General features: G+C 38.2%; 1 protein-coding gene and 1 non-coding gene across 2 annotated transcripts in view; both read left to right on the forward strand.

Moving 5' to 3' along the window:
• Positions 1–20,903, forward strand: part of TPC1 (two-pore channel 1) — a 168,057-nt gene that overhangs the window by 68,135 nt on the left and 79,019 nt on the right. The gene's annotated exons all lie outside the window — the stretch shown is intronic.
• Positions 11,437–11,543, forward strand: LOC149004736 (small nucleolar RNA R71). The gene has a single exon (XR_016170063.1). It is a non-coding gene; the product is annotated as a small nucleolar RNA R71 (small nucleolar RNA).

The following is a 20,903-nucleotide window of genomic DNA, read 5'->3' on the forward strand; positions in this document are numbered from 1 at the left end:
TTTTTATTAGTTGTTTTTTTTTTTATCTTCTACTGTTTATGTTTTTTTTTTATGTTTAGTTTGATAGTGTTTTTGTTTGAATTCAATTTTGGTTGTTAGGGGTCAACCTTGTGCATTCCATTCGACATGACCCCTAAGAAGAAGAGCAGAACCGACCCTAGTTCTAGTGCTTCAATGGGTCCCTCTTATTTTGCCTCTCCCATCGCTGAGAACCGCTTCACATCCATCTCCACCAAGAACTTTCTTCCGGAGAAGGGGTTAAAATTGAAACCCAATGAAGCACAAGCCTTTCCATTCATCCCATCCATTATAGCTGGGCATCATTGGGAACAATTTTGCACCCATCCTGGTGCCTACATCCCTTCCCTAGTCTACGAATTTTATGCCAATCTAACTGCCCCATCTCAGGATCAGGTATATGTTAGGGGGATGCACATACCTATAGATGGACCATCCATTAATTCCTATTATGCATTGGACAATGTGGAGGATGAGCACAATGCCTATCTTGCTTCGGCAGATCCAACTGCCTTGCATAACATTATCCAGACTTTATGTTCTCATGGCACGGATTGGTCCTCATCCCCCCAAGGTGCATTAACTATTGCCCGCCACACCTTGCAACCAGCAGCCAAAATTTGGTACCATTTCTTACAGGTCCCACTTGATGCCCTCCACCCATAGCTGGATCTTGTTTCGGTGGATAGAGCTTTGCTCCTCCACTCTATTTTGGAGGGGCGTCGGGTTAATGTGGGTCATCACATTCATGAAGCCATTTGTGCTTGTCTTTGCTAGGCGGGGGTGGTAGTTTAGCTTTTCCATGTTTAATTACTGCTTTATGTTTGGCTAACCATGTTGATGTGAAGCCTTCTGATGTCCATACACTTAACAAAGGTGCCATTACACACTTCAGTATCACTCGCATGCTTACACCTAGTTCAGCTCCCCCTTCCAGTGCACCACCTCCTCGCTGTCGCATCAGCCATTCCTCCCACTTCCTCTACCTCTGGTGCTCCATCCTCTAGTTACACTCAATTGGAATAGCGCCTCAGTCAAGTAGAAGCCACCCAATTTCAAATGATGTTGGAACATCAAATTTCTCGTGACCTCTTCCTCGATTATATGCGTTATGTGGCTGCCCGTGATCGCGCCCTTAAGTCTAACTTAAGGATGACTAGCACCCAGTTCCAATCTTTCCCAGCTTTTCCCAACCACCTCTTCCCTAATCCTTGGGGCCAAGATGGGAACTACATTCCTAATATAGATGAGGAGGATGAAGGCTGAAGCTCTGCTGCAGCTCTTCGCTGATGATGAGTTCCATTCCTTCGATGATGATGATGCGGCCTAGCTTGTTCAGGGAAGTTCTGTTCTCTCACTTCTTTTACTGTGTTTTTCTTTTATTACCTTACTTTCGCTGTGACGACACTGCTCATCTTTAGTTTGGGGGTAAGTTTTGCAATGTTCCAATAATTGCATATGTTATATTCATGTTATGGATGTCCCGAGTTACTTAATTTTCTTCAGCTTTCTTTTGTGGCTGTATAATTTAGAGTTGCTGTCCAGTTTTAGAGTAGCTGTTTTGGGTAGATGTTTTGTGTAGTTAATCTGGCTTTTCATGAAATTTGGATGGTTGTTAAGGAATGTGAATGTCAGTGCCTCTTACTTTGGTTTTGTTGGAAATCTTAGCACAATTCTGCTATAATGATATGATGTCTGCATTTACTCATGTTTGTGATGCCATATTATTGATGCACCAAGTGATGTTTCAAGCTCTAGAGAACCTGGGGAAAGCTGGATCAATGTGAGAGTTTTTAGGATTTTAGAATTGGTTAAATGAGAACTTCAAGACTTACACATTAGGGATCCCCATTTGGCTGTTTCCAAGAACTTTGTGCATTGTGAATATTGATTGAGGTTTGACCCCTTCCCTTCCCCAAGAGAATAATGCTCCGCTGATTTGGGTTGCCTAGTAACCAGGAATATGCATGTAACCCATGTGTATTTTTGACGTCAACGGTGGCCCGGATTATGAGCATAAAATAAAATTAAATAAAAAAAAAAGAGGATAATAATGTTCAGCTGTTTTGGGCAATTTAGTAACCGGGAATATGCTTGTAACCCATGTGTATTTTTGACGTCAACGGTGGCCCGAAGTATGAGCATGCAAGGCAATCTTGTTTGTGATCTTGTTGAGTAACCGGGTATCTTCATCATAAATGAGCGATATTCGCGTAAAAAGGCAGGATGACAACAACATTCATATAAAATAAAAAAATAAAAAATAAAAAAAAAAAAAGAAAAAAGAAGAAGAAATGGTTCAAAAAGAATAAGTTTGGGGGTCAAATGCTTAAAAGAGTATGAAACAAGTTCTTGGGGGTGTAAAAGGATATGGATTTCTAATTAGTGGAGAGGTAATCATTTGGTCAACATATTAGGTCAATGAACTAAACTTGATGACCATGATTCAGCTTAGACTAGGGTGATCTGGGGCAAGATCCTTAACTTTCACACACACACTTGAGAGCATCCTGATGAGTAAAGTATGACATCTAAGTGTTATTGGCCAGACGTGTTGGATCTGAAAATTTAGAAAAAGATTGAGAGGCAACTTCTGTCTAACACTCATCCTAATGCATGATTAAGCCAGTTTATTGCTTTTCTTTTCTTTTGATTTCTTAACGCTTTCATTAGTAGTTAGTTGTTATTTTCATTTGTCTTTATTGCTCGAGGTCAAGCAATGTCTTAAGTTTGGGGGTGTGATAACTCTATGAAATAGAGTTAAGATTCATAACTTTTATACTTGAGATGGCTTGATTTAGGATTATTTTGTCTTTGTTTTAGTGATAGTATTCATTAGGTGTTGTCTTATTTAGTCTTAACATATTGCATTTTGTTTAGTTCATTACTGTCACCATTACATGAATTTCCCTTCTTTTTATGGATGAATTTGACTGTTTCTCTTTCTCTTGAAAATGTAGGTGAAGATTCATAATAGAAGAACCTGTCCTCTAATTTTGTTGAAGAGTTGTTGCTGCATTGCTACAACAACGGAGCAGAATATTCTCAGATCCAATTCAAATGGAATTGACCAAAAAAGGCTAACTTAAGTGGACAAAATTCTTGCAAATACATGATGGTTTTCAGCCCTTGATCTCAGGAGGAAAGTTCTAATTCTATGGCCAGAATCTAACCTAATGATTGAAGACATTTATGGAAGAAAGAGAAGAGAGGCAAAGAGAAAAGGGGAGACAGATTCGGCTAAGGTTGGGAATAGAGACTCGGCTGAGAGGAGGGAAGATAGAACCAATGCTGGAGCTCTTGTGGAAGCAAGGAGCTGCGGAGTTGCTGATTTGCTAGAGAAGAAGGCTGGAGCTCTTGTGGAAGCAAGGAAGCTTTTGTTTATTTTTGTTTTTATAACTCTATCTTCTTACTTTCTAGTCTCATGTCAACTATACTTGGTTTTATGCATTTGAATTCTGTTATGGGCTTAATCTTAGCTGTGTTGGGATGATAGTAGTAATTAAACCTGAATTTTGATATGTAACCAATCATGTGTTCTTTAGTTTTATTGCAATCCACTTTATTGTTAATGAATTCAGCATGTTATATTGACTAATTTCAGTTCTTGAATGATCTTTCTTGAATGAATGTTATGATTTCATTAATTGGAAAATTAATGAAGTCTAGGTGTTTGTTGAATTGTGTGAGTTAGCATCATCTTTAATTAGGTTGTGTTAATTAGTAGGTTGGGTAGGAATACTCAATTACCTCACATTACCATTGATTGGATTGGGTTTAAATTGCATACTTAATTCAATTCTTCATAGGAATATGCAGATGTTGATTTAGGATGCTAGCTTATGTGTATTGGAAAATACCATATTGCCATTCATTCCAAGTTCTTGATTTATCTTGGGGTTGTAGTATTGCTTTAGTATTTGTGTTATAAAATTCAGGGGAAGGGAAACTTGATTCCTAACACACTTATCACTCATTAAGTTTCTTCCATTGCTTAATCTACATTTTAGTTCCTTAGTTTTCTTTACCTGTCATTTGGTTATTTAGTTAGTCAATCACCAATCAACCTTGTTAATTTCATTTAAATCAATTTTACTTGTACATTGAAAGTTAAGGATATAATTCTCCGTGTGATCGATTCTGTACTCATCATTTATTACAAAAACTTGTTGCTTGTATCTCAAGATATTACGCAAGTGTACGTATCACAATCAAGTAATAAATGATAAGTAAAGTATCGATCCCACGGAGAATTATATTCTTAACTTTCAATGTAAAAGTAAATTTGATTTAAATGAAATTAACAAGGTTGATTGGTGATTGACTAACTAAATAACCAAATGACAGGTGAAGAAAACTAAGGAACTAAAATGTAGATTAAGCAATGAAAGAAACTTAATGAGTGACAAGTGTATTAGGAATCAAGTTTCCCTTCCCCTGAATTTTATAACACAAATACTAAAGCAATACTACAACCCCAAGATAAATCAAGAACTTGGAATGAATGGCAATATGGTATTTTCCAATACACATAAGCTAGCATCCTAAATCAACATCTGCATATTCCTATGAAAAATTGAATTAAGAATGCAATTTAAACCCAATCCAATCAATGGTAATGTGAGGTAATTGGGTATTCCTACCCAACCTACTAATTAACACAACCTAATTAAAGATGAGGCTAACTCACACAATTCAACAAACACCTAGACTATATTAATTTTCCAATTAATGAAATCATAACATTAATTCAAGAATGATCATTCAAGAACTAAAATTAGTCAATATAACATGCTGAATTCATTAACAATAAAGTGGATTGCAATAAAACTAAAGAACACATGTTTAGTTAAATATCAAAATTCAGGTTTAGGTACTACTATCATCCCAACACAGCTAAGATTTAGCCCATAACAGAATTTAAATGCATAAAACCAAGTATAGTTGACATGAGACTAGAAAGTAAGAAGATAGAGTTATAAAAACAAGAAGAAACTAAGGCTTCAATGCTTCCACATGAGCTCCAACTTTCTTCTCTAGCAAATCAGCAACTCCAAAGCAGCCCTTGCTTCCACAAGAGCTCCAAGATTGGTTCTATCTTCCCTCCTCTCAGCCGAGTCTCTATTCCCAACCTTAGCCGAATGTGGTTCCCCTTTTCTCTTTGCCTCTCTTCTCTTTCTTCCATAAATGTCTTCAATCATTAGGTTAGATTTTGGCCATAGGATTAGAACTTTCCTCCTGAGATCAAGGGCTGAAAACCATCATGTATTTGCAAGAATTTTGTCCACTTAAGTTAGCTTTTTTTGGTTAATTCCATTTGAATTGGATCTGAGAATATTCTGCTCCGTTGTTGTAGCAATGCAGCAACAACTCTTCAACAAAGTTAGAGGAGAGGTTCTTCTATTATGAATCTTCACCTAAAAATTCAAAAGAAAGAGAAACAGTCAAATTCATCCATAAAAAGAAGGGAAATTCATGTAATGGTGATAATAATGAACTAAACAAAATGCAACATGTTAAAACTAAATAAGACAACACCTAATGAATACTATCACTAAAACAAAGACAAAATATTCCTAAATCAAGCCATCTCAGGTATAATAGTTATGAATCTTAACTCTATTTCATAGAGTTATCACACCCCCAAACTTAAGACATTGCTTGACCTCGAGCAATAAAGACAAATGAAAACAACAACTAACTACTAATGAAAGCATGAGGAAATCAAAAGAAAAGAAAAGCAATAACCTGGCTTAATCATGCATTAGGATGAGTGTTAGACAGAAGTTGCCTCTCAATCTTTTTCTAAATTTTCAGATCCAACACGTCTGGCCAATAACACTTAGATGTCATACTTTACTCATCAGGATGCTCTCAAGTGTGTGTGTGAAAGTTAAGGATCTTGCCCCAGATCACCCTAGTCTAAGGTGAATCATGGTCATCAAGTTTAGTTCATTGACCTAATATGTTGACCAAATGATTACCTCTCCACTAATTAGAAATCCATATCCTTTTACACCCACAAGAACTTGTTTCATACTCTTTTAAGCATTTGACCCCCAAACTTATTCTTTTTGAACCATTTCTTCTTCTTTTTATTTTTTTTTATTATTTTTTATACGAATGTTGTTGTCATCCTGCCTTTTTACGCGAATATCGCTCATTTGTGATGAAGATACCCGGTTACTCAACAAGATCACAAACAAGATTGCCTTGCATGCTCATATTCCGGGCCACTGTTGACGTAAAAAATACACATGGGTTACATGCGTATTCCCGGTTACTAGATTGCCCAAAACAGCGGAACATTATTATCCTTTTTTTATTTTTTTTTAATTTTAATTTTTTTTTTTTATTATACTCATAATCCGGGCCACCGTTGACGTCAAAAATACACATGGGTTACATGCATATTCCTGGTTACAAGGCAACCCAAATCAGCGGAGCATTATTCATTTGGGGAAGGGAAGGGGTCAAACCTCAATCAATATTCACAATGCACAAAGTTCTTGGAAACAGCCAAATGGGGATCCCTAATGTGTAAGTCTTGAAGTTCTCATTTAACCAATTCTAAAATCCTAAAAACTCTCACATTGATCCAGCTTTCCCTAGGTTCTTTAGAGCTTGAAAAATCACTTGGTGCATCAGTAATATGGCATCACAAACATGAGTAAATGCAGACATCAGATCATTATAGCAGAATTGTGCTAAGATTTCCAACAAAACCAGAGTAAGAGGCACTGACATTCACATTCCTTAACATCCATCCAATTTTCATGAAAAGCCAGATTAACTACACAAAACATCTACCCAAAACAGCTACTCTAAAACTGGACAGCAACTCTAAACTATACACCCACAAAAGAAAGTTGAAGAAAATTAAGTAACTCGGGACATCCATAACATGAAGATAACATATGCAATTATTGGAACATTGCAAAACTTACCCCCAAACTAAAGATGAGCAGTGTCGTCACAGCGAAAGAAAGGAAAAGAAAGTAAGGTAATAAAAGGAAAACACAGTAAAAGAAGTGAGAACAAAACTTCCCTGAACAAGCTAGGCCGCATCATCATCATCGAAGGAATGGAACTCATCATCAGCAGCAGCTGCAGCAGCTTCAGCTTCATCCTCCTCATCTATATTAGGAATGTAGTTCCCATCTTGGCCCCAAGGATTAGCGAAGAGGTGGTTGGGAAAAGCTGGGAAAGATTGGAACCGGGTGCTAGTCATCCTTAAGTTAGACTCAAGGGCGCGATCACGGGCAGCCACATAACCCATATAATCGAGGAAGAGGTCACGAGAAATTTGATGTTCCAACATCATTTGAAATTGGGTGGCTTCTACTTGACTGAGGCGCTGTTCCAATTGAGTGTAACTAGAGGATGGAGCACCAGAGGTAGAGGAAGTGGGAGGAATGGCTGATGCAGTAGCAGGGAGGTGGTGCACTGGAAGGGGGTGCTGAACTAGGTGTAAGCATGCGAGTGATACTGAAGTGTGTAATGGCACCTTTGTTAAGTGTATGGACATCAGAAGCCTTCACATCAACATGGTTAGCCAAACATAAAGCAGTAATTAAACATGGAAAAGCTAAACTACCACCCTGCCTAGCAGCACAAGCACAAATGGCTTCATGAATGCGATGACCCACATTAACCCGATGCCCCTCCAAAATAGAGTGGAGGAGCAAAGCTCTATCCACTGAAACAGTCTGGCTATGGGTGGAGGGCATCAAGTGGGACTGTAAGAAATGGTACCAAATTTTGGCTGCTGGTTGCAAGGTGTGGCGGGCAATAGTTAATGCACCTTGGGGGGATGAGGACCAATCCGTGCCATGAGAACATAAAGTCTGGATAATGTTATGCAAGGCAGTTGGATCTGCCGAAGCAAGATAGGCATTGTGCTCATCCTCCACATTGTCCAATGCATAATAGGAATTAATGGATGGTCCATCTATAGGTATGTGCATCCCCCTAACATATACCTGATCCTGAGATGGGGCAGTTAGATTGGCATAAAATTCGTAGACTAGGGAAGGGATGTAGGCACCAGGATGGGTGCAAAATTGTTCCCAATGATGCCCAGCTATAATGGATGGGATGAATGGAAAGGCTTGTGCTTCATTGGGTTTCAATTTGAACCCCTTCTCCGGAAGAAAGTTCTTGGTGGAGATGGATGTGAAGCGGTTCTCAGCGATGGGAGAGGCAAAATAAGAGGGACCCATTGAAGCACTAGAACTAGGGTCGGTTCTGCTCTTCTTCTTAGGGGCCATGTCGAATGGAATGCACAAGGTTGACCCCTAACAACCAAAATTGAATTCAAACAAAAACACTATCAAACTAAACATAAAAAAAAACATAAACAATAAAAGATAAAAAAAAAAAAAACTAATAAAAACAAACTAACACTAAAACAATAAAACAATTAACAAACAAACAAACACTAAAACAAACACCATATCTAAAATAGACCATATCTAACAAAAACAGACACACCATACAAGTAGAAAACAAAAGAAAACAAACAAATAACAAGCAATTATCTACAACTAATCAGACAAATAACAAGAACAAACAAATAACAAAAACAGAGGAGATGAGCATAGGGTAATGATGACCCAGAAATTCTGTGTTGGTGTGTGCGAGTGATGGTAGCTCCAAAACAGCACCTAAAACAAATGAAAAACTTTGCATATACCCTAACGAAAACAGACACCAAGACAATTTCAGAGCAAACACATAAACCATAAACCAAAAGTGAACATTCGACAAGAACAGCAGCCAATCAGAAATGTCACAAATATGGAATGAAAGAAAAGAAATGGGGAGAATACTTAGCTGATGTGGTGTAGGAAAGATGGAAGGTCGAAATACCACAAAAACATGGCTGAAATCTAGTACAGCACCGGTTGTCTTTTGAGAAGTGATTCGATGATGGAATGGGGAAAAAGTTAGGGTTTTTTTTTTTTTTTTTTGAAGATGGGCTATCGGTGAAGAAGAAGGTTGCTTTGGTGGGTGAATGTTGGTAAATGGAGGTGTGAAAATCTTTGAGAAGCAGAAAATGGAAGAAAAAAAGGAGGAGGAATCGCAATGGAGAAGACGATGGTGCTGGTTAGGTGCGAAGAAGTGCTTCGAGTGTTTTGGGATTTTGTTTGAAATGAGAAGGTTAATGGGTTGGGGTGGGTATTGGTTCAGAATCGGTTCGAATCAGTATTGGTTCATAATGGTTTAATAGAAGTTTTGAAGTGTATTTTTGATGGGTTGGTTGGGTTTAAGGTTAAACCGGGTCAAGGAGTGGTTTTATCGTTGCTGTGGTGTTGTGGCAGCTTTGCTATAGCAACGAACACATAATGTAATTTTTAACAAAGAATGTAATGTGTCAATAGAACATGTAAGACCCGTAGCTGAGGATCAAAACTTTGTAGTAGCATTGTGGCCACATCGCGACAACAAACATAGTGAAATTTGCTGGATATTGAAACATGCTCTGTTCAGCAGTTTGATTTAATGATAAGTTTGGCAAAACACCCAAGCACTCTCTGTTTGTTCCCCACCCTCCCTGCACATCAAAGACATCTGTCAGCAAATTATCTGTCAGTGTTTTTTTTTTTTCACCACACATTATGAACTACCCATTACTTTATTAAACACTTAATGAACTACTAGCACACAATTAAACTAAAAATAATGAAATCTAAGTGACCTCCCTTCTTTTTAAGCCTCTTGAAGGATGATTGAAGATTTGTCCCGCTCCAATGGTGTTCTCCAATAATGCTTGATTCTCTGCCCATTGACTAGAAATTTTCTGTTAGAGATGCCCTCTTGCAACTCCACTTCTCTATGTGGAAATACTGTCATTATTGTAAAAGGATCTGACCATCTTGATTTTAGCTTTCCTGGAAATAGTTTGAGTCTGGAGTTGAACAGCAGAACTTGCTGACCTGGTTCAAATACCCTTTGCAAGATTTTCTTGTCATGCCATTTATTCACTTTCTCCTTGTAGAGTTTGGCATTCTCATATGCTTGGAGCCTGAATTCATCAAGTTGATGGAGTTGTAGCATTCTCTTCTCACCAGCCAAAGTAGAGTCAAAATTGAATTTCTTAATTGCCCAGTATGCCTTATGCTCTAGTTCTAAAGGCCATTTAATGATTTCTTCTTGTGCACCTTCCATAATTGGACTCAAACTCCTTTGCTGCTTCACATTCCTATTGCAACATTTCTCCAACTAGATTTTAACCTTGTACATTGAAGGATTGATCCCGTTGATCTCTACAATACTCCACCCCATTGCTCTTCTACACTTCTTCACAGCACTTCAAGTAGCATATCTTCTTGCTCCTTTGTTAGCAGTGCTGAAACAAAAACATGGAGTGTTTTGGCTGCATCCAAATGGGCATACTGAGAGTGTATTGAAAGAGGTGTGAACTCTAACATAGGTGGCTCTTCAATTGATGGTTTAGGGGCTTTAGTTTCAAGCTCAGATAATACAAAAGACTTAAATCTACTCCCACTCAATACCTTAGCTGGTCTTGCCTCTAACCAATCCATATATCTACTTCCTTCATCATCCACTTGTTCAATTTCTATTGCCAATGGAAGCTCTAGTGGGTTTTTAATACACTTTGTCTCCAACTCTTCGAAAATCAGCTCTTCAAGGACATCCACAACAAACCACTCTTCTATTGCATCTGGAGATCTAGGATTTTCTATATCACTTGGCAATGATCCTTGAGATCGATTACTTAAAGCACTAGCCAGCTGTCCAACTTGATTCTCCAAATTTCTCAATGAAGATGCTTGACTCTGAATCATTGCATCATTTTTTGCCATATACTCCTTCAATAAAAGCTCTATTGATGAAGAGGGTTCCATAGGCTGAATTTTCACTTGTTGTTGAGCACTTGGAAGCTGATGAGGTTGAGGTGGGATGGAAGATGGGCCTACATGCTGTCCTTGAGCATTCCAAGAGTAGTTAGGGTGCTGCCTCCAACCAGGATTATAGGTGTTGGAATATGGGCTATTGGCATTGTTGAAATTACCAACATAGTAATCAAATTCTGGGTTAGATGGACAGCTATCAAAGACATGCTCCCCACCGCAATATGTACACGAGACTGCTGTATTTTGTTGAGTTTGTACAGCTGCTGGCAAGTTTACGGATTTTAACACACTAGTTAGGGATGACACTTGTGCAGTTAAAGCTGTCATTGCATCTAACTCATAAATCCCTGCCATTCTCTTATTTGCAACACCTCTCTCAGCTGGCCATTGGTAGTTGTTGTTGGCCATTCTGTGCAAGATCTCATAAGCTTCATTGTAAGACTTTGCCAATATAGCCCCATTTGCTGATGCATCCACTATGGATCGAGTTTGTCCACTTAAACCATTGTAGAAAGTCTCCATTTGAATCCAATGAGGAATATCATGGTGAGGACATTTACGCAATAGCTCCTTAAATCTTTCCCATGCCTCATACAAAGATTCACCATCCAACTGTTGAAAACCAGTGATGTCATTTCTGAACTTGGCATTCTTTGATGAATGGAAGTACTTCATCAAGAACTTCTCTACTAAATCATTCCATGTGGCTACTGATTGTGGAGGTAAGCAGTTCAACCATGCTCTTACTTTATCCCGCGATGAGTAAGGGTGTAGTTTCAATCTCAAAGCTTCTTCAGTTGCTCCCGGTATCTTGAAAGAGTCACTTACTTCCATGAAGAGTCTTAGATGGAGATGAGGATCTTCTGTTGGCAACCCACTGAATTGACCTACTGTTTGAAGCCTTTGAAACATCACCGGCTTAAGTTCAAAATGTAAGTGCTTGAATATCTGGCTGTACTATGCTTGGATTCAGCTCATGCAACATGGGGACAACATATGCTTTGATGGCTCTATCTCTATCATCACCCTTAGCTGCCATATTATTCTCATTATTATTCAATCCATTTCTCACTGCTTCAGCCATTGTTGGAATTGCTGCTAGGCCTCGCTGGTCCCTTCTTCTAGCTCGAAATGTCCTTTCTATTTCGATGTCAAAGGGTGCCAACTCTTGATCAGGCAGCGTGTTCATACAAGGGTAAAAGCACTTGCGAATAAAAAGGAAACTAATATCAAAGTAAAGAAATTTCAATAGATAACTAAAACTTATTTCTACACTAATTATTAAAGACAAAAGTCCCCGGCAACGGCGCCAAAAACTTGTTGCTTGTATCTCAAGATATTACGCAAGTATACGTATCGCAATCAAGTAATAAATGATAAGTAAAGTATCGATCCCACGGAGAATTATATCCTTAACTTTCAATATACAAGTAAAATTGATTTAAATGAAATTAACAAGGTTGATTGGTGATTGACTAACTAAATAACCAAATGACAGGTAAAGAAACCTAAGGAACTAAAATGTAGATTAAGCAATGGAAGAAACTTAATGAGTGACAAGTGTGTTGGGAATCATGTTTCCCTTCCCCTAAATTTTATAATGCAAATACTAAAGCAATACTACAACCCCTAAGATAATTCAAGAACTTGGAATGAATGGCAATATGGTATTTTCCAATACACATAAGCTAGCATTCTAAATCAACATTTGCATATTCCTATGAAAAATTGAATTAAGAATGCAATTTAAACCCAATCCAATCAATGGTAATGTGAGGTAATTGGGTATTCCTACCCAACCTACTAATTAACACAACCTAATTAAAGATGAGGCTAACTCACACAATTCAACAAACACCTAGACTCCATTAATTTTCCAATTAATGAAATCATAACATTCATTCAAGAAAGATCATTCAAGAACTAAAATTAGTCAATATAACATGCTGAATTCATTAACAATAAAGTGGATTGCAATAAAACTAAAGAACACGTGATTAGTTACATATCAAAATTCAGGTTTAGGTACTACTATCATCCCAACACAGGAAAGATTTAGCCCATAACAGAATTCAAATGCATAAAACCAAGTATAGTTGACATGAGACTAGAAAGTAAGAAGATAGAGTTATAAAAACAAGAAGAAACTAAAGCTTCAATGCTTCTACACGAGCTCCAGCTTTCTTCTCCAGCAAATCAGCAACTCCAGCAGCTCCTTGCTTCCACAAGAGCTCCAACATTTGTTCTCTACCTCCTTGCCTTAGTCGAGTCTCCTCTTTTCTCCTCTTTTCCTCTCCTCCGTTTTCCTTCCACGTTTTTGCCTCCTTTGTACCCTTCTTTTCCCCCAAAAGTGCTAGGTTAAAATTGGCTTGTAGGATTAGAACATTTTCCTTTGATATCAACAACTGAGAACCATCATGTATTTACAAGAATATTGTCCACTTAAGTTAGCCCTTTTTGGTCATTTCCATTTGAGTTGGATTTGAGAATATTCTGCTCCATTTTGCTGCAACAACTTCACAGCAAAGTAAGAGGAAAGCTTCTTCTCCTATTATGGCTCTTTACCTACATTTTTCAAGAGAAAGAGAATCAGTCAAATTCATCCACAATTCTGAAGAGAAATTCATGTAAAGGTGACAATAATGAGCTAAACAAGATTCAACATGTTAAGACAAAATAAGACAACATCTAATGAATATTATCACTAAAACAAAGATAAAATGCTCTTAAATCAAGCCATCTCAAGTATAAAGTTACCAATCTTAACTCTATTTCATAGAGTTATCAGCCGCCATATTGCCGCTTGGTCCTAATTGCCTAGGCAAAGCCCCAATTGCTTTGGTGGCCTTGCTTCCTTAACAACCTTGGTTTCTAGTTTAATTCTCTTTATGTATAGGTATTTTTGTGTTCATAATTCCATTTAAATTTTGCTAGGTTAGTAAAGCCGTAATACAATTGTTTAGTACTTCTTGAAAGTTTGATGGAACTAACGTGCATTGTTCTTTGAGTACCTACATAGGCTATGGATTGCCTTGTCGTGAAGAAACTGCTTGATCCATTGTGATAACGTCATTTGAAGTCATCAGTAGCATTTACGGCTGGTGGGTTGGGTAGGAGAAGATGTCATGCCCAAAATTTGATTTAGTGCATTCTTTGAGTGGGAGTCGCTAATACCTTAGTGGGTTTAGTGATGCTATTTGCCTACTTCCCTTTGCTGGTTATATATTAGAGGTTACCCTAGTGTTGGCTACATATTAAAGATTGAGGAGGCTTTAACTATTAAATGAAAACTTCCATTGGGTTTATCTATTTCTCTTCTCTTTCTCCTCTTTTCTTCTATTTTTGCTTTTCTATGAACTCCTATGTATGGTTCAAAATCTTGGTTTTGGGGCTAGTTTCAGCCAACCTTGAAACAAAGATGGTGGTGAAATTTCACCTATCTTGGCTGAAGCTGGTACTTTTGCCAGAAAATTTCAATTGCTAGTTTTGGCACTATTTCAATGGGTTCTTGACTTGGGCTTTTGCATATACCATATTTAAAGCATAAATAGACAATGGAAGAGGTACTTTGCATAAAAAACTCAAAAAAGTACTCATTCATTCCTACCACTTAAGAGATAAGCGTTTCTGTTTCGACGAATACAAAGAGTTGTAAACTGAAACAAAAATGCTTTAAATGTTTCATACAATTAATTGAGTGTATGAAATATTAAATAACATGGTAGCCACAAACTAATAATCAAAAAGAAACTTAGGCTGACATCTCCATTCAAATCCAAGATGAGTTCCTCAATGGAACCGTCTAATGAGTCACATACCACTGCATCTGTCTTAGCCTCTCCTTTGAATGGTGAAAATACGCATCCCATGTCATGGTGTGGGACCAACTGTTTTGGTTGCAAGGAAAAAATTTCAGTCAAAACTGGTTTTTTGATCTTGAAAAAGGGCAAAATTTCAATGTTACGGTTGATATTTCGGTTGAAATTAGTGATTTTTTCTTCTGGAAATTTGAACTTCAATTTCGGGCCTCATATGGACTCAAAATGATTTGGATTCTTGCATGCTACCCATTTCAAGCATAATAAACACTATAGAACTACTAGTTTTACCAAAAAAAACCATTGAAAAGGTAATATTCAAGTATATATTACATATGAGAAGTGAGAATCTTACTAATTACAAGTCTACTGTATTTTATGTCTCCCTCTTCCATTTGCACCCCGTACAAATGAAAATACAAATCCCATGATGGTTGCCCCATATAGTAGTCGACGTAGTCGGCAACTGTAGCTCTGTTCATGGCCTCATCCACATGCGATAGATTTCCTAATGGTGGGAAGTTCTGAGTCTCTGAATTAGGAACCGGCTTAACTGCATATGGAAAGGCTAGTGGTGGCTGTGGTATAAGGTGGAAGACCTGCTCAACAAATGACGGAACACCTTGGTTGTCACCATAAGGTCCTTACTGACAATAAGGTTCCAGTGGTTGACTTCGATAGGTGACAGTGGGAGGGACATCATAAGCTCCATAAGCTTAACCATAGGGCTCCACTAGTGGGTGACCTTGAGTCTGATAGCCAGGAGGGACACCTTATGGTCCATAACCATAAACTCCATAAGTCGACTCTCCACGACAGTATCATATGAGGACTCTGTATGTCTATGCCATCCGGATCCTCTGGAGGTGGAGTCTCTGGAATCATCTATGCTCATAAGCTTAACCATAGGGCTCCACTAGTGGCTGACCTTGAGTCTGATAGCCAGGAGGGACACCTTATGGTCCATAACCATAAATCCATAAGTCGACTCTCCACGACAGTATCATATGAGGACTCTGTATGTCTATGCCATCCGGATCCTCTGGAGGTGGAGTCTCTGGAATCATCTATGCTCATCGATCTCATAGATCCCACCAAGCTTTATGCATCAGCCGGATAGTAGGACCCATATAATGGCGTGTCTTTTGTGTTGTCTCCCCTTCCCCTTCCTTGAATATGTAAAGGAAACATTTTTACCTCAAGATGTAGCTCCAATATGGTCTGAATTCTGTGTCACGTGGGTGAACTGACTCTCGCTTATGAATCTCGTTGGTTGTCCTCCCCCCTGACTCTCACGTACTACTGGTGCTGGCTCTGGTGGTGGTGGTCTGTCCCTAGGATCAGCTGAATCCTGATCACGAGGTCCAACACCCGCCTCATCCCCTCCATCATCATCATCATCGTCATCATCATCACCATTGTCATCATTGCCGGAGCCCTGAGTCACATCATCCTCAGTGTCGGACCAAACAATCAAATCCTCACTCTGGGTGGATGCACTAGAGTGTGGCACGAAGGGACGGGCAGTCGCTGCATGTGCACTCTCCTCCTGGGCCATGAAGTCCTCCACATCAGCCCCCATCTCCTCCGTAATCTATCTACTTGGACGACCTCCCTCCTTATCCAGCAATGGCTCTCCATTGTCTATGATCTAGTAAACTACTGGCTTATCATCATCATCCATCTCAAATATGTCGGCCAACTCGATATTGTTACTCTCTTTGTCCATCCCCTATCTAATATGATCCTCCCTCAGTCTCATATTATAATGTAAGTAGACAAGGTCCTATAGACGCTTCACACACAATTAGTTGCGCCTCTTTGAGGGAATGAGGCTGAAGGTGCTTCAAATTTCGCTCATAACCATTGGAAGAACATGTTTGGGAGAGCACTTTGCTTGCAATCATACTCTAAGTGGGGTGAGTCACGTCCAAATTGCAACCACCATTCAGCTGCAACAAACATAGACTACAAGTCATTTCAATAATTAATTAACTAAGTTAAAGATAGAATATAATTATTAAATATGTAATGAATGAACTTACCCCCAAGGGAAGATTTCTGTTCTGATACGGCCACAGAATGACTGAAGCTCCCAGTGGCATCCTAAATGCCTTTATCTAATATATAAAGAAAAAAAAAAAAAAAAACTAGGTTAGTAACTTAGTATAAAACTATGAATTATGAATATCAAATCACTATCTCACCTCCATAAGGATGATTGCTTGTTTAGATGGATCCAGTTCCAACATCTCCACTACAGTTTGGATGGCATCCATCAAATCTTGCCTCATCCCAAGATTGTCCATGTAATGGTTCTTGGGATTTAAATAGTATGCTGTGTAAGAAAAAATATGTTATAAAAGGGAATAGTTAATAGTGTGATAACATAATGAAAATTAAATTGAATCCTAGACTTAACAACTCACCAGCCTTATGCAGTGGATGCTACAACATAGACTCCCATCTAACTTGGATGATGTCGAGGACTTTCTTATTGTTGTGTGGGTAGATCTGAGCAACTTGCTGCTTCATCCTATCTACTGCACCCATATGTGTGGTAAAGTAGGTCTTCTATGTTGATCTACCATATTCAACACATGCACCACAAGCATCTTCACCACTATCCTCACATTATGCCAAAAAGTCTCATCAAGTATGGTCAACTATGCTCTCCTTCCTCCTATGGATGAAGAACCCTCCTAGGTAAACCACTGCTCTGATGCGAACATGCTCGTAAAGCCAATATTTCTTCTCTCAAAGCTCTGCATTGCTATCTAATTGGTAGCAAATTGGTTATACCTGGCCTCACTAAGTCACCATAACACTTGTTCCTCATCATCTTTGATGCATAGGTGTGGTTATAGATGAAGGTGCTAACTTGTCAGGCTTGCTCCACGGTCTTCTTCACAAGATTGACCTTTTCGATGTCCTTGAGCATTAAGTCAATGCAGTGAGTAGCATATGGAGTCCAAAAGAGCCTATATTTGTCAATCCATCAAGGCATCAATACAAAGTTATAAGTGTACAGGTAATGTAAATATATGTATTTAAAAATGAAAATTTGTACCATATGTTTTGATACCCTGGAGTTCCCCGCATCTTCAACCTAACTTTCTTTTAGTTGGAGCCATTATCAATCACAATTTGGATCACATTCTCCACTCTAACCTCCTTTATCACTTGCTTTAAAAATTTCTAAATGTATTTTGCATCCTTCTTCTCACTGGATGCATCTACTAACTTGAAGAACACTATTCTCCCATCACAATTCAACATGAAATTGATGATGGAGTGCCTAGTGGGACCAGTCCAATCATCAACCATCACAATCACTCTATAATGAGCCCACATGGGCTTAAATTCATTAATATACTCATTTAATTCCTTATGCTTAGGCAAATAGACATTTTGTATCTTATATGGAGTGGGTCCGTGTACACCACTCCCAGCCCTCGCTTCTTCTCAATTATATCCCTATAGTATGGCCCTTAGGCTGTATGTGTTGGAAACCTGGAATACTATGGTAACAAGCCCATTTGGAGAAAGCCATCCCCACTTTTTCCTTCACACTCCCCCATAAGTCCTTCAACTTTCTCTACTTTTGCTTAGGCGTCCTAAGTAGGGCCGAATCAATGCGAAGAATCTCCAGATCCAGATCTGGAGGATGTGCTGATTAAGGTTGACCCCTTGTTGGGGCCCGTGGGATATGAATCTCCTGCCTCACACTCTTGACTCCTCCTCATAGGGACTTGGGAACTGCCTGTGCTACTGTGCATCTTATACCTACTACCTCTCTAGAGGACCCACAACCCATAGACCTTTGTTGTCTCCTTATGTCATCAACCTTTTGCTGCTCCTACTCATCATCATTGCCCTCCTGATCTGTTCAGCCTCTGGGTCAGGGTCACATCCATACTCTCCTGGCTCATCTAGACCATAATCCTTAGGCTCTGGAATGTCATCTAGGCATGCATCCTTGAACTCCTCCCTATGTGTTCTCTTCTATTTCCTCTTTTGCTTTCCCCTACTACTATATGAGGCCATTGCCTTCTTGACCTCTGAAGGCATCTTTTGGTCCCTACTACATCCCTGTTTCCTCCAGCTAGGTGCGTCTTCAATTTAGTGGCCCTCCTATTTATTTGTTGCAGTAGTTACACTCGCTCTTCCTCTTATCAGCTGTTAGTGGCCTCCCGTGTTGCCAAGTTATGTTTGACATCTTTGAAAGTAAGTGCTTGATACCAGAAATACACACTAAGTATCTTGAAAAACTCCACAATATGCTCCAAAAATTACATATATGCTTTTAATAATAACTTTCTATTTTTAAATATATTTAAATGTATAAATAATTTAAAAAATTTATAAAATACACACTAATTATCTTAAAAAATACACAACCTGCTTAAAAAATTGCATACATGCTTCCACTAATACTCTCCTATTTTTAAATTGAAAACAGAAATTAGTTAGTTTTTTTGTAATATTTAAATATTTTAATTTTTTTTAAATTCACAGCAATATGGTGTCTCAACTCTCACATAAATTAATTTGAAGCTCATACATCTACTATATACATTTTTAGGAATATACATAATTTACAAAACAATTTTTAATAACAAAAAAATAAAATAATAGTAGGAGGAACCAAAAATTAATTTTGATACTACAAATTCATAGATCAACACTCTAAGGTAAACATGCTTAAATTTGGAAGCAATCCAAGAAGATTTAAGGCACAAACAAAATAAAAAAAAAAAAAATGAAAAAGTTAGTTACTCACCTTGCAAGATTTGAGAAAAATCCACAAATGGAGGAGCAAATCTAGTGCTTGAATATAATGGAGTTGTAGAAATTAGGTGAAAAGAGGGATGAAAGCAAGAGAGGCGATATGGGGTGATATGGTTGAAATATCGATAGCAAAGCTTGATTTTATAAGATGAGATTGTATCGTTTTGTATCAATGACACGATACGAAATATCTTGTTGTATCGACCGAAATATCGTGTCGTATCGACCGAAATATCGTGTCGTATCAATCAATACGTCACATTTGGTGTTCCTATCCTTGCATTTTGTTTCGTTTTTGAAAACTTGAGTCGTTTTGACCGAAATTTCGACAATTTGGTAGTCCATCATTGCCTATCTATTGGTCTTATCGTTAGTTTGATATAGATATCCCAACCTAGGGAATGGGTCACCGTAACTGCTGTAAGAGAGTGATTGATGAACTAGTTGCGATGGGTATCCAAAGAGATGATCCTAAGCTTGATTCTACTGGTGCTTCATCTACACAATCTGAGGGCAAGACAATGAAGATGTTTGATGACGATATACATGGTTTACTCAGCTTCAAGCTTCTTAGTTATCATTGCCCTACGCTGCCACTTGTGTGCTGACGGGTGATTCCACTGTGTGTCTTTCATCCACTTCCCACCCCTGGATCATTGATTCAGAAGCCTTGGATCATATGAAGTTTGAGGTATATTTTCTTCTTTTTGTTGGTCTATTTTGACTGTTGACTATAACATTAGCTGATGGCTAGTAATTAAAGTTAAGGACACAAGCATTGCCTATCTAATTTCTTCATTGTCTGTATCATTGGTTACCTAAGTTTACATTTAATTTGTTATTTGTTCACTACCAATTGTTCTATCACCTCACTTTAGAATTTCTAGGAATGACTTTTTATTATCAACCATAGAACAAAATTCCCTTGAAACTTGCAAAATTTCCCCTGAAAATTTCCATTTTGGGAACCTTGAAACGAAAAACTAGGGGACCGAAAAAATCCCAAGTTTCGATCAAAATCGTCAAAATTTGGTCGAAACTTGTCGAAACCTCGAAATCTGTTGAAACTTGGTTCGACCCAGCTAGACCAGCTGGTTCATGAGGAAAAAAATTCTCAAATTTCGTGGGAAACATGAAAAATTTCGTGGAAACTTGAGACTTTTTCCTGCAAGTTTCGTAGCTTTTCCAGATTTTTAATTTTTTTGTTTATTTCATGTTTCCCCAAATGCCCCCTCCATCAGGACTTCCTTATCCAAATTGCGTATTCCCTCAAATTGGTTATCTTAGGCATGTTGATGACCAGACTTATTAAAATTATAGTTGCGGATTACCTTGACAACCATAAACATAGAATGTCATGGGATGTCTATGTTCATTGGTTGGAGGAGAGGATGTT

The sequence above is a fragment of the Hakea prostrata genome, chromosome 9 (assembly GCF_041222555.1).
Source record: "Hakea prostrata isolate BN-2017 chromosome 9, UWA_Hpros_2, whole genome shotgun sequence".
Lineage (NCBI taxonomy): Eukaryota > Viridiplantae > Streptophyta > Magnoliopsida > Proteales > Proteaceae > Hakea > Hakea prostrata.